We start from the raw sequence: 14727 nt of genomic DNA on the forward strand, positions 1-14727 counted from the left end.
GTTCGACGGGTGGCCGGTGGTCACGTGACCTTCTGTTAATGTCCCGCACTGTTTCGTAAGCTCCACTTAATAATCACGGATAGTTGTTTTTTTTAATTTTATTTTTTTTTTATCTTCATTCATTTTTTTTAGGTTTACAATTTTGTCCAGATCGCACTGGTGTCACCCTTTAAGATTTTTCTTTCTCCAAATGCTCCTTTTTTAAAAAACTTTTTTAAAGAATCAAATTTAAATTACAACCGGATTTTAATTTACACCGCCTCTCGTTAATTTATGTCTCGTTATTTACCACTATATTGTAAATTATAACCAAAACATACAACTTGCTTTCAGGTCACATGAAGTATTGTAATGAGGTCTGTTGACCAACAGATGGAGACAAATCCCAACCTTTACTTTTTGCCTTTCGGTTCTAAGTACATTTACCTCAGTTTAGTCTAATAAAGTAAACTAAACAGGAAGCAGTATAAATGCTAATGAAAGTACCTGCTTGGTCATTAGTTTCTCAAACTCCTCGACGACTTCAAGCATACTGAGCCATTGTTTTTTGTTTTTGTTTTTTGTTTTATTAAATTAAGAGTTGAAAGCATGAGCAGGGAGAGCAAGCGATGGTACAAGTGATCAGCGCCTCTTTAAAATAGTTTTCTTTAAAAAGTTTTATTTTTCATTCCAGAAAATCCAATTTATTTTCAGTGTATTTATTCAAATGACTAATCAATTATTCTTTTGCAATATATTTGTTTTTAGTGAGTTACAGAAATATCTGAATATCTCTACCAAAATGTGTTTAAATTTAACATTTTAACATAAAATGAGAAACATTTCCTCTGAATAAAGAGCTTATAATTTTAGTTAGACCAGTCTCAGCAAGCAGTAAATGATGAACATTTAATAGAGACCTTCAAGGACGAATGCAGCGGTTTCAGCATGTTAGAGTGTGAGATTGCCATTAAAAAAAAAAAGTTATAAACTCATAAAATGTTGAAGAAAAGATTTTTGGTTTGATTTCTATGGCTATCTCTCAGATATAGAATGATACATAGGCGGGCTGATATTTCTGGCCATTATTAATGTTTTTGTAATTATCAGCATTTGCAAATACGTGCAGTGGGACATTCAGCAGTCATTCCTTGAGTTCATGTAAGGTGCATGTATTAGCACCCCTCCTTTGCTATCTTTTCTTGATATGTTTCCCTTTGTTTAAATTGAAACTTGAGTAACATTTGTTCTTGTTTAATTTTTATCATGTGAATAGAAGAAGACAAAGCATTATTGCATACTGTCCAACATATCTAGTATCAGTTAGAATGATGTCAAATTGATGGTATCGGCATCGGCCTCAAAAACCAGTATCAGTTCATCTCTAGTATCTATATATCAATTTATTTTACAACGTTATTATTGCAGCGTTCCTTAGGGCCTCCTGGTAGCCTATTTGAGCGATGGTGTCCCCATCCTTCCACATTTTCAATCCAACAAAATTGCAATCAAATGTTCATGCATAATTACTGTCGTTTGTATTGCTAACCATGTTTCTTTTAAACGGTATTAGTTGTTAATCATTGCGACTTTACAGCTTTATCAAACTAACACATTAGCGCTCCAATTCTGGAAAGTCGGGAAGATGTAGGAGTCATGAAACCAAACACACCCTTATTGCAATTTAATTTCCCTTTGCCTAAACCAGAGCTATTTCAGCTAGTCTTCTAAACCCTGACAGGAATTGAGAGGTTGTTGAAACCATCTTCTCAGTCACAGTGAGTCCCCCGGACAGTGAGCTCAGAACGCTCCCAGGATCCCAGCTGTAGGCTTGATAGAGGACTCAGGAACACAATAAGCTAAGATAAACGCCAAACAGATGTTACTGGCCTCCACCTCCCACTGCTATTGATGAACAAGCCAGGCTCTTAGATTGTGCTTGCATTTCAAAGGCAGGGTCAGGCTTTGGGCTCAAAGGTCAGCTTCATTGCTGCTACATGACGTCTATGAAAGCTCCTCAGCTAAACGATGAAATAAATTAAGCTTAAGGGTTCATTCATGTTATTGTGTGCTTTCAAAATACAGTGATAACAACACTGATCCACTGTCTTAACTGGATATAATCTTCAAAAATGTTGGTTTATAATAAAATACCTTATATGTCAAAAACAAGATGCTGGACAAAATATCTTTGGTAGAAAACATGCTCCTTTAAGAGATCTAAGCAAAAAGAAAAAAAAAACTTTTAACAGTGATATTTAAGAAATAAACCTATTATAATGAAAAATGATTGATTATATTGATATTGTAGACCTGTTTAATAAGCAATACAGCTGAATCTCCTGTTTAAGGATGAGTTTAACAAACACAGTTCTCAAAGATAGCCTGTCATATTGTTTTAACCTTAGCTTTTAATGGATCTTAATGGGATTTTACAGAATGTAATAAGTTCACACAAGTAAATGCACACCTGTATCATTTAAAATAAATTATTACATGTTTATATAAATATATATATTTTTATTTTCAAATGAAAATCCAAACTGTGAGACTTGTATTCAGCTTCCTTGAATATGACACCCTTTAATAGACATCACATAACTTTGAAATACAGCGAATAGAATGGTATAGTTATAAGATAAACAGAGCTGTTCTTTGACGTGTCGAGCTTAGATAGAATATATTAGTGAAGAAGCAGTATCATGAAGACCAGGATTCCAGTCTGTTGAGTCAAAAAAAAAAGTCCCGCTAAAATTCCAATAATATCATGTGAAATAGATTCAATGTGTATCAGTGGCCTGTGTTTGACAAGTATCTTTTAAGCAAACTGAAGAAAAAATCCCAAAACATGTACATAACTTTGGGGCTTTGCTGGTTAATTGTTAATCCCTCAGTCATCAGTATGCATGTCCAGCCTTGTTTAATGGACGCTTGCTTTCTTTTTCTCTTTTTTATTTATTTACAGATCCATTAAGCCACTCTGTTGTGGACCTTATCTTGAAGGTCCAGTGGACTCCCAGGTTTGCATCTTTGCAACAAAACAAAAGTAACTTATCTCTTAACAACACGAGCTAATGCTTTCATGCAACTTTGGTTTGTGTTTTTCCCATGGCTGCTGCCATTACATGGCATGTTTGCACCCATAAACAAAAAAATAAAACTGATGGACATGTTGTCCCCTGTCTGGGATAGGAAGAATCACTCTTAATTGCCTCCCAGAGGGGCTTTTAGCTATGTTCAGTCACTTTTAGCCTTGCCCCTTCCTGCTCCATCTCCTTCCCTTGTCTTTCTTTTACTGAACAGGACAATTGGTTTCCCAGGTAACCAGAGCTCCAATCCCTCAGCCAGCTGCAGATTAGTTCAGCGGTAGGGGGCTTAGCAGGGTGGGGGTGATGATGGAAAATGGAGAGGGAGGAGAGAAAGAGAGAAGGAAGGAAGGAGGAAGGTGGTGGCTTAAGGAAAAGAGGGGTGGGCAAAGTTTGAGAAGGGGAGATGGAAAGAGAAGAAAATCTGTCATTTCAAGATAGCACAGTGAGTGAGTGCAGGCGGAGCCATAAACATTTTTTTTAGCTTTAAAACTTAGAGAAGGGAGGAAGTCCCTTCACTCTGCTCCCACATTCCCAACTGCTTTGGGCTTCTCCCGGCTGTGTCTTTGTTGGAGGATCAGGAAGGAGCTATGCAGAGCCAGAGGAGTTGGAGGCTGGGGTAGGGTAGTTGGAACGGATGAACTGAGGGAGGGGGGGTGGGGGGGTGCTGGAAAGGCCAGTTGGTTTGAAGGAAAGAAGCCATGCAAGTGGATGCTCTTCTCTGCAGGATCAGGTTTCACAAAATGAGAAGCTACACTGAGAGAGCTTCATCGGGGCTCAACCACCTCAGAAAGGTAGTAAAAACTACAAGATTTGTATCTGTCACTGTGTTTTAATCCAAACAAAAAGCATGGGAAACATACTTTCTAAGCTTTTTGGATAAATGGGATTATTTAGAGACATCTCATTTATACAAATGCATGTTTCTTAGGTTATAACTTATCTGTTCTGGTGTGCATTCATGTGTCATGCTCTACGCTCTCTGCATTTCTAATGGAATTGCTTGTGCCTGAGCTTGATTGTGTCAGACTGCCTTCATCTGTGTAAAGAATGTGTCTCCTTGCTTCTCCACAGCAAACTGATACAGCAGTAAATATTATAGGTGGTCTCTCTATATTTTTACTTTTCATCCAAACTGGTTTTGCTCCAGTCAGACTTCAAACTTAAACTGGGGACTCAAACAGACTCACCTTCTCCTCATGGAGCTTTTGGGGTGGAGGTTACCACATAAATACGCGTGTTGGTTGTCAGAGTTCATCCTAACACCATTTTGAATCAAGCAGGACTGGTTGTGGAGGGACAGGGAGAGGAGCGCTGGGAGGAGAAGATGAGCATTCCTCTTTGTGAACAAGAGATCCCCTTCATGGATGGCTGTATTGTTTTGAGAGGGCTTGCCTGCATTGAGTCCTCCTCAGGGAGGAAGTAGGAATTCAGCTACAGGTGGCAAGCCTACCCATAAAAAAAAAAAAAACTTTAATTAGATTGCAAATACTTAAAGATGGACTAAATGTTAAAGCTGTATTTATCAACAATTTAACAACTTTGATCCATCTGCATTAAACTGCATCAAAGTTTCTCCATCTTGTTGCTACACATTCTTAATTTCTAGCAACATTTGAATTCAAAGATAGAAAAGGTTTGCAATTTGATTTGCAGAAAACAGAGTGATTGTATTTGATGCTCTGCTATTTGTACAGTAAACAAGTCACACTATTTGCTAGAAAAAGCACAACATCAATTATCAGTTGGAAGCTGCTACAGTAAGCATATTAAAAAACTGCAACTTTGCACAGTAGGTATGGAAGGTTAATGTGTTACCGGAGCAAACAGATTAACAGGTTCTGCTATTAGAGTTTGTGGAGTTGTGGGTGTAAACAGACTTGACCTGTTGCAAAGTCTGAACAGAAACTGCTTCTAGGATGTTTCCAGTGTTTTTTTATTTCAATCAATACAATTAAAGTCCACCGCTTTGCTTCTTTGACTATTTAAAATCAGCAAATCATGTATCTTTCTTTTTTTAGGTTATCACAATAGACTTAGACAAACTTTAATGTAATTTTGTATACACAGAGTATACACAAAATGAAATTTCGTTTATACATCTTTCCGACAGTGAATGAGCAGCAGCTTAGGAGTGAAAAGGAACATCTCCATTCTGAAAGTGCAGCAGTGATCAAATGTAAACAGTGTAGGAGAGTATATTACCACCAGCGAGTGTCTTCTCATTTGAGCGTTTTGCTGTTTTTTTTTTTGTTTTGTTTTTTTTGCTAATTTCCTACCTCACCCTTTCAGATGTGAAAATAAACCCCGTGTTTCAGTTTCTACCAGACGTAAATATGAATAATTTATAGNTTTTTGCTAATTTCCTACCTCACCCTTTCAGATGTGAAAATAAACCCCGTGTTTCAGTTTCTACCAGACGTAAATATGAATAATTTATAGTTCTTTTATTTACTTCAGTTTTATTAGGTTCACTATGTTATTTCATTCAGAATAATTTGGTAAGAGCTTGAATTAGAACCACAACCACTAGTTCAATAGAGTATTTACAATAATAATTGCAAAGAAAATAACAATAGACAGTATAACTATATATACATTAGATATGCGCCTTTCTAAGAATATTTGTTTCCATAGGGGTCAGAGTTTGGGTTAAGACTTCACAGAGTTGGGTGCACCATTTGCATATTGTCAGCAGCATGGACTCCACGCTCACTGTCCACAATGGTGTCACTGTTTGACTTCATTATAACTAGTTTACTATTCTAACTTTGCACAAATGTGTCTGGTGGAATTTCCTATTAAGTTCTCATTATTTCTGCCTCAAGTACCCTCAGATATCTACAGAGTCAAGTTAGTTTCACTCTGTGGGAGCCCAAGGAGTCCCAAGGCCAATGGTGAATATTACATGGTTTAATTAAAGGTGAAATAGTGATATATGGCTACAAAAATTGGAGTATGACTATTCAATATTTGGGTATACAGTTAATGCCGGATTCCTGGTACAAAAAATAACTTCTTCTCATTCTCTGAAATTGTTTTTGGTCTGTCGTTGTTAGCAAAATTGTCTTTGATCAGTGGCAAGTAATACGAGGGAGATTAATCTTGGGGAGATTTGCCTCTATAGGTCCACAAGGCAATCTATTTTGATAATGCCACGTATCTTCTGCTGTACCTTGGCCCTTCCTTCTGCAAAATGCACCCAAAACATAATGCTGCCTACCAACCTGTGCAGTTCACAACTGGAATGGTGCCCTCATTCAAAAATGTTTGGAGGAAACAAAAAAACATCTGTTAGTTTTTTTGTTTTGCAAACCATAATTCAGTTTTTTATCACCCACTTTGAGTACATCCTTCTACATCTATTAGCCGCTTTTCATGCAGATACATGATGAATAGTTATACACTACATACAGACACACTTTCCAGGTTCAGGAAGCATCTTCACAAGGTTTTTTTTAAATATTGTTTTATTGTTGATATCAACACTTTATAACAGTATGCCTTAATTTCTGGAACACATGATCAGTCTCCTGTAATGGAAGGATAGATGTAACACGATGTGCTGTTTATGCTTGCTGATATTCGCTTAAACAGATGGGTGTAGCCTTTTCAGGGATAAATCAGGCTCATCAGTAGATGTGCTCTTTCATCTGTTCTATGGATTATATAAAATGTTAGAAATTAACTTTTTAGAAGCTTAATTGCAAAAGCATTTTCACCCTGGAACTCCCACACACTTTAAGTGCATAGTAATATAGGATATCCAAATGTTATAGTTAAAGAGACACAAAATATTTAGCAATCTGGAGTGTCATATCTTGCCAACAAGAAAAGATTCATCCAGTTTGATAAACGGAGAAAAAAGGCTTGAGTTTGAACAGAATCAAGACATTTATCTTACTGTATCTGCTGTAGAAGAGCAAGTATCCTTATGTCTGTATACATCCAGCAATAAAAAGTAAACTTAATAAAAGAAATTTCACTGACACTGGAAAAAGGTCATTTAATAACTGCATTAACTTCCAAGATGTTCTTAGATTCTGCGGCATATTTCTGTCTTTTCATTAATAATGAGACAAATGAAGCAGAATCAGCTGCAGCTTTGAAGACCAGAGATCAAAATTCCTTTGCTCCTCTAATCCTGTTTCTGTTTCATGCTGCCTTTTGTTGATCTAACAAAGTAGAACTGAGATTTTGTTGAATTGAAACAAGATGACTCTTTGGGACTCAGAACAACATTTGATCAAATTTCAGATAAAGAGATTATGATGTTTGCTTGCTGGTCTTAGACTGTGAAAGCCTGTTGTCTTGCCCTTTGAACCCACTCTCTTAAAGTGTGTCCTTGTGCTTAGCACTGGTGGTGCAATCATACATCTACTGTTTTGGCTGATTTGGTCAAATATCTCAATTCAGAATCAGGGTCAGAGGTTAACTTTCTGTAGCCATGATGTGGCAAATATGGATCCATTTTTTGTTAGCTTTGAAGCTGTTAGGAGAAACATTTTCCTTCAAATTATAAGTGTTATGTGTTTCCTTACGGGAACGAAGAAGCTGCTTATAAGTGATGAGAAGATAAATATTACGCTAAATTCAGGGCAATCCTGACTGAAGGGCTAGAGGCTACAGAAAGACTTGAGAAGGAGGTTTTCCTTCAAGCATGACATCAAGGATGTAAGTTTATGTTTATAAAAGGCATAGTCAAAGTCTAGACTTAAACATAAGTTATTAGAGGCCAGACCTCTCAACCATTCGACTACAAAATAACCTTTAAACATTTTTTTTACTTTTTCTTCAACTTCACTAGTTTCTAATCCATGTGTCCCAATAAAATCAGTTTAAGTTTAATGTTTTAAAATGAAATAATTAGAAAAATATCATGTTATCAAGTCATGGTATACTGTTGTAGAAATATAAACTTCTGTTCCTGGTGTGATGTTTTTGTTCATACTTCTCTGAGTTAAAGCTCTGCTTTCAGACCAAAATGCAAACTCAGCTACTCAAATAACACTTACAAAAACCGATGATGAGCACAAACTGGGCATAAAGACAGGAAGCATGCAGAGGGGTGCTTCCTGTCCAGCGCTAAACAAAGGCAACAGGCGCATACAATGGGCTAAACAAGGAGACACAGGTAAAAGGAATCAACTGATTGCCTGGTGGCTCTGGCTGATGGAGAAACTGGGAAGGGACATATCAACAAAATAGCAACACATAAATACATAAGTAGACTAAATCTCGGGAAAAAAGACATTAAATGACAAATCAAAATACCAATAAACTACAGAATATAACATCCTTGTGATGTCTACCTCTCCCTTTTGAATTCCTGCCACAATAAGCCTTATGTAATGCGTATCATTTCTGCAGGCTTTTCTTCCCTCAAATACTAATCTCATTTGGATTTTGATACAGTATCAAAATCCATACTGTATCAAAATCCAAATGAAATCCAATGTTTCAAGATCGACTGAATAATCACCTGCAAAACCCTTCGGCATATAAAGAAACAAAACAAATGGGGAGAAAAATGTAAAGGTGAACAAAAATAATGTTTTTTTTACATTGGGATCTTTTACTTTTTTCAAGGCAACTACCAAATGTATTTTACTTTAGTGATAGAATGATTCTTATACCTACATTTATTGGGTACAAAATGTACCCAATAAAGAGGAAGTTGGATCCATGATAGCAGCAACTAATAGAATGAAAATACCTTATTGTCTCACAATGAGGAAATTTGAAAAACCCTGAATTATATGCAAGATGTGAAGTAAGGAACATGCAAACAAAATTTCATTACTTTATGTCGAAACATATTCATTATAAGTTTTGTATGAATCTATTTACCGTAGTTTTCTGCTGCTGCCAGAGATCTGTGTGCTTATTGTGTTCTTCTCAGAATAGTGACAGCAGGGTTTTGGAGGGTTACAGACTTTCTAACCCCTCCTCTTATAAGAGCTAGTTTTGAACATGCACTCTGGCCAGCAGCCTGCTACTCAGATCCCACCAGGCTGACCTTCTGCCATCTCAGAGCTGTTGCTGTTACCACAGAGATATACTCTGAAGGAATGTGTCCTGTGGTTATGGTCCATGAATTCCTCTTGTTTCAAGTTATGGTGGGGGGGTGCTTTGTGTGCAATGCTGTTAGTGCCTCATGGATTTTGTCATGATCAAAAACAGGTTTAGCATTCCGCTCTAAAGCACTTATGTCGGTAAATCTTGCAGAAGCAAAATCCAAAGTCAACCAATAAATGCATACATCAATAATGCACACCACAGAATTGTAATAGTGGAGCAATTAAGATTACAATCTTCTATGTATATCACTTTACTTTGGATAGGAAAACAAAACACAAAATGCTGCATTGCTGTGATTTTGAAATTTTGACTGTTTATTTAAATCCTAGTTGGAGGTGTTCCCCGCCTCCTCTTTTACCCTAAGCCTAAGTGTCTAAATGCATTCCAATAACCACAGGTAGTCATGAGCGTCAGAAGCAAAGCTAAAAAGGCTGATCGAATAGGCACCGAATATTCCCACCCTTATGCCTCACATATGTATGGAAATGTTATAAATGATGTTGACTAGGTTTTTTATTAGAATTGGGGAAGAGGCCACCACTTGCATGGGAAGACCCACCCTGTGAGGATCTCTTCCTCAAGTCAGTTTATATTCAGAAAAAACTCAAAGAAAGATCTATAGGTCTACAAATGATCACTAATTGGGCCCCACAAAACAGAGAGAAATTTGCACATAATTATTTTTCATATGAAGAGGCAATCTTTTCCTAAAGCATCTCTTTATAAACCTCCCCATACTCATTTCCAAACATCTCTGATTAAGTATGCATGTGGAAAATTCAAGATTGTCAAGACAAAGGTATTATTGAGGAGTTCAAAGTCACCTGAAAAATGTTGCTACTTAGAAATCCAGGGATGCTTCAGTGTTGCACCAGCATTTTATCTATATTGATGTATTACTGAATGATCAATAAACCATTTACACCCTTTTTTGAAATTTTACAACAGAATTATTGGGTAACTCCTTACTAAAAACATATTTACACCATCAGTAACCTGCTGTTGTTTTATAAGGTATCAACACTCCAGCATCAAGTTGTTTAATTGGTAACAAGTGCAATGAAGACTTTGTGGATATGATGAAAACAAGCCAACAAAAGGTTCAATGTGTACAGTGTGATATACGGTATGTTAAAAAGAGAAATCAGTGTGAAGTTTTATTCTGCACAGTGAAAAGAGAGAAAAGGAGAAGCTGTGTGTGAATAATTTGTATTCTGTACAGTGTGATATATATGATATATATGTAAAAAAAATATATAACTAAAATTTGACTAAGACTAAAATTGATTTTCGTCATTAAGGCTAAGACTAAAACTAAATCGGGGAAGGCAATGAGACTAAAATTGATTTTTGTTATTGTGACTAAGACTAAATTTAAAAAAAAGCTGACAAAATTAACACTGCGGCACAAGTCTATTGCTCCCTCTGTTTTGTTTTTCTGATTAAATTATATGATTTCAGAAGCCATTTTAAGAGAGATGCCGTGCTTAACCTAAAAATGAAGGAGATTAAGTGCAGTTTCAGTACAGTGCCAACCTTTCTTGCCAGAAAGAATAAAATAAGACCCTTCCCTCCTTCCTCAACCCTTCATTTTTTTTTTTTTTTTTTGTCTTGTGCAGACATTACGGAGCGAAAAGAATGTTGTTTACCTGTTAATTTAGGGATCTCCTCTGTAATGGCAATTAAACCTATTCTCCATCTTTAAGTTCATCCAAGTTTAATGACATAATAAGTAGATGCTCCAGACACACTGCAGACACAGAGGAGGCTTGATTATACCAAATCACGTTTAACTACTGTCTTGTTTAGGATGTTGAGCAGGGAAAGTAGTAGTGTTGCTAGTGGTGCTGTTTGTTTTGTGGGAGTTGTGCTTGTAATTCTTCACTCTTCTTTAGAAATAGTTTGTTTCAGATTTTATATTTTGTACAAGTAGCTATTTGGTATAATTTAAGCGCATAAACTGAGAAAAAAGAAAAGTATGTAACAAAGAACAAACTATACAGCTCTGAAGTAGGTGTGTGCATGGGAATAAACACACAACTATTTGTTTTACTTAAAGTGATCCGTTGTTGGTCTTGACCCGGGTTCTTTAGTTGAGGGGGGAGGTGTGGATGTCGGTAGCGTCATCTCTGACTCAAGTTTACACTCCGGAAGAGCAGTTTCCCAAGCTCTCGTCTTGTTTAGATCCCCAAAGGACCGGTGGTTCAATTATAAAAACTATGTCTCTGTGCAAGCATGCAAACGAGCAGGGATGGGATGGTGGAAATCTGTAGGGAATTCTTCACTGGAATTCTTTAAATATAAAACAGGGAGAAAAAAAAAACAGGAAGGAGATTGAGAGCAGAGAATTATGAAATTGGAGCTTCGCTCAGAGACTGTGGCTTAGAGGTGACATTTGATCTATGCCCCAAAGGTTAATATTTATGTGCTGAAGAAGACAGTTTATGGCTGCTGAGAGACGTGAGTTCATTTTATGATTGTTCATTGGGGCTGAAGTTTATGGTTTAAAAAAAAAGAAATGGAATCTATCCTTTTCTCCATTCATTAATGAGGTGGACAGAAGGGGAGTGGAATACTGACCATACATGACCTTGTGTTTTCAGCTAAGCCCTAAGATATTGCAGATTTAAGCATAACATGATTTAATTTTACAAACAACTGTCTTCTGGCTGGAGGTGATTTTTTTTTTTACTGGAGATTCTCTCCATCATGGGTTCGGAAAGTTGAAAAGATAAATCATACCATTACCAGCAGAGACAAGAAAAAAGCTTCTCAGCAGAAATAAGATGGGATTGACTTGTTATGGAGAAGAACATTCATTATTTTTGGAGGCCATTTTGAGCAACTCTTTTTATTTTTCCTCTGATTCTGCAGTCATAAATCTTACAAGTGACAATTGGCTGTTTATAGTAAAAATTGTGTGTATTTTGCTTCAGGATTAAAACTCCAACAGCATTCACTTCAATTTCAAAAATAATATTAAATGTGATTATTCTAACTTTAACACAAACAGCAGCATTTGTATGTTTAGCATAGGTGTAATGTAACCATAACACGCTTTGATTCATTTGCTTTTATAAGTTGGGCCACTTTGAAATACCTTGATAAGAGTGTAAAGTGGCAAAAGGCAGGAGAAACTGGAACAAAGAAATTTTCCAGATTTGAATGAAAATCCTCATCTTTACTTTTCCAAGCAGAGAGGAGCCCACATTTCAGGGATATTGTTGAAGTACTGTGTGGGAAGGCGTGGGCTGGGAATAATATACTTCCAATCTTGGGAAGAAACCAAATCAGCAGAAGAGAACAACATGATCCAAGCAGAAATCGGAGAAGCCGAAGAAGGAGCAAAGGAATTCAAAAACAGTGGAGCTGCCCAGGATGCATTGACAAATGGGATCTACCAGATGCATGACTGCTGTGACATTGCCTGGAAAACTTGGATATACTGAAATTATATCATAAACGGGTCATTTTTTTATATATCTGTAAATGTTTTTTTTTTTTCTATTTATAAAATCTGATATTGTAGCTAGTTTTTATAAATTATTTTTTTATATATTCGGATGTAACTGAGGCCGTGACGCTCAATTTCGTTTACCTCATCTAACACGTGATGTGAATGACAATAAAGTCTCTTGAATCTTGAAAAGGAACATCAGACACACCCAACAATATTTTCATGCATGTTTAAAGTGGTTGCGAACTGTAGCGTGAAGTGAACCTTGCTTCTATACAGTGATCAGTCAGTGAAACCTTCTCTGATTGGTTTGAGGCCATGCAAGCAGAGTTGAACATTTAAACTATCATGTGTTGCTTTGCATGCCTATGTGTGCACATCTACATAAACGGCTGGAAATTTAACAAGCACAAATTTCACCAGTCGTTTGGCTGGAGTTGGGCCAGTGATTGTCTCCTTATAGCAGAGGTTCCATAGGAAAAAAATGAAGAGGGAGAGGCGTCATACTCAAGGGGAAGGGAATCCAAACACAGATGGGGGAAACATGCAGAATTCTTGTAAATAAACCTCAAGAAGTGATCAAACTCAATACTTTCTTGCAGCAAGGCACCAATGTTAACTGCTCTGCCATGCAGCCCAAAAGGTTGACCAAATGTTCTTAGTCATTAAGTTACCAGGTTCTTTCTGATGATTGCTTTTCCTAAAATGCAACAGAAAAAGAGCTGTCAGTCATTGGCCTGAACTGCATTAGAAATAAAGCTTTTAGGGAAACAAATGTGGATCTTTGCACATGACAGAAGTAGTGTTGAGCAAACTGATGTAGGCCAAGTGAGAGTGGTTTATGAGAATGCATCCTGGAATGAATTGCCAAGGCACGTTTTTCCAGCAGGATGATTGGGAGCAGATTCTGCATGAGTCAAGCGCTCTGCTGAGGGGTGCTCTGTATCTGTTGGGGGGATTAGGCTGCCAAGTCCATGGACGACAGATTCTCCTCCCCTATACAAGAAGGAAACAAGAGAATCGAAGAGATCTGTTTTCTGTGCCTCTCCCAGACAAACCCATACTTCTCCGTTTACCTGCTTCTCATCAGGAAGATGTTTTCCTTCTAATGACATTTTTGTTTCCTACTTTACCGTGACTCTTAATAAGCAAAGTTATTAATTGTTTCTTAGAAATGTGTTTGTATGCAGTTATTCCTTAAACTACCTGATTTACCAAACTTTCAGGTGATGTTTAAAAAGTCAGAATTTTCGGTGGTTTTTAACAAGGAAAAATGGCTGAAAGCTTTTCCAGATTAGTTTTTCCATATGTATCACATGTCAACTTAGTAAGGCGTCATGGGCTGCAAAAGTTGCATCATCTGCAGACTGCGAAATCTTAAACTAAGGAAGTAACTTCCAAGAAGTGAGGGGATCTTCTGCTTTAAAAACCTTGACTCAAACCTTGAGAACGGGTCATTTGTTAACTCTTGAATAGAGAAGGACTTTGCTGACTGTGTCCGGAGCTTCCTTCCTCAGGCGGCCATGTTAACCTTGTATTTATAAGAGCTACTACATTTACAGCTTTTTACATGCACACATAATAGGAAGGAATCTCATGGTCATTTTGTGGTTTAAATTATTCATTTAAACCTTATGGAATAGCTGCATAACATCAGTGATTAAAAATTCAGATTTGAAGTTTAAATAGAGGTAGATTTTCTCTAATCATCATGTGGTCAAAATCCCAAATATGTAATTAAATAAACATATATTCACTCTGGTACAGTAAATCACTCAGCCGTATAAAAGGTTATCTCATCAATTGAAAAAATTGATTATTCATTTCAAAAATAATACATTTAATTTGCCTTTAAGCATCATCAACAAATTTTCAGTGGACTTGCAGTCCAGGTTTGAAGGTAGAATTCTATTGCCTGATTTGTGCTCTTCAAAACCATTTTTTTACTGTTTACCTGTACAAAATGTTTGTGTCTACCACCAGACTCTACAATGCAACACTATAATGGAAATAACTTGTGCAATGTATAATGTGCAAGTACTATTTCATACCTAAATAACCTGTTTCTGTATTTGACAGCCAGTGCAATAACTATATATATAAATACCATGGTAAACACCCTAT

At 36.7% G+C, this 14727-nt stretch overlaps 1 protein-coding gene across 2 annotated transcripts in view; it reads left to right on the forward strand.

The window, feature by feature from the left end:
- Nucleotides 1-3717: 3717 nt before the first annotated feature.
- dennd2a (DENN/MADD domain containing 2A) overlaps nucleotides 3718-14727 on the forward strand; it is a 46632-nt gene continuing 35622 nt past the window's right edge. For both annotated transcript variants that reach the window (XM_015400238.1, XM_015400239.1), the window contains exon 1: nucleotides 3718-3859. The gene's annotated coding sequence lies outside the window, so the exon portion shown is untranslated. The remainder of the gene's footprint in view (nucleotides 3860-14727) is intronic.

The sequence above is a fragment of the Cyprinodon variegatus genome, unplaced genomic scaffold (assembly GCF_000732505.1).
Source record: "Cyprinodon variegatus isolate N-32 unplaced genomic scaffold, C_variegatus-1.0 Scaffold1085, whole genome shotgun sequence".
Classification (NCBI taxonomy): domain Eukaryota; kingdom Metazoa; phylum Chordata; class Actinopteri; order Cyprinodontiformes; family Cyprinodontidae; genus Cyprinodon; species Cyprinodon variegatus.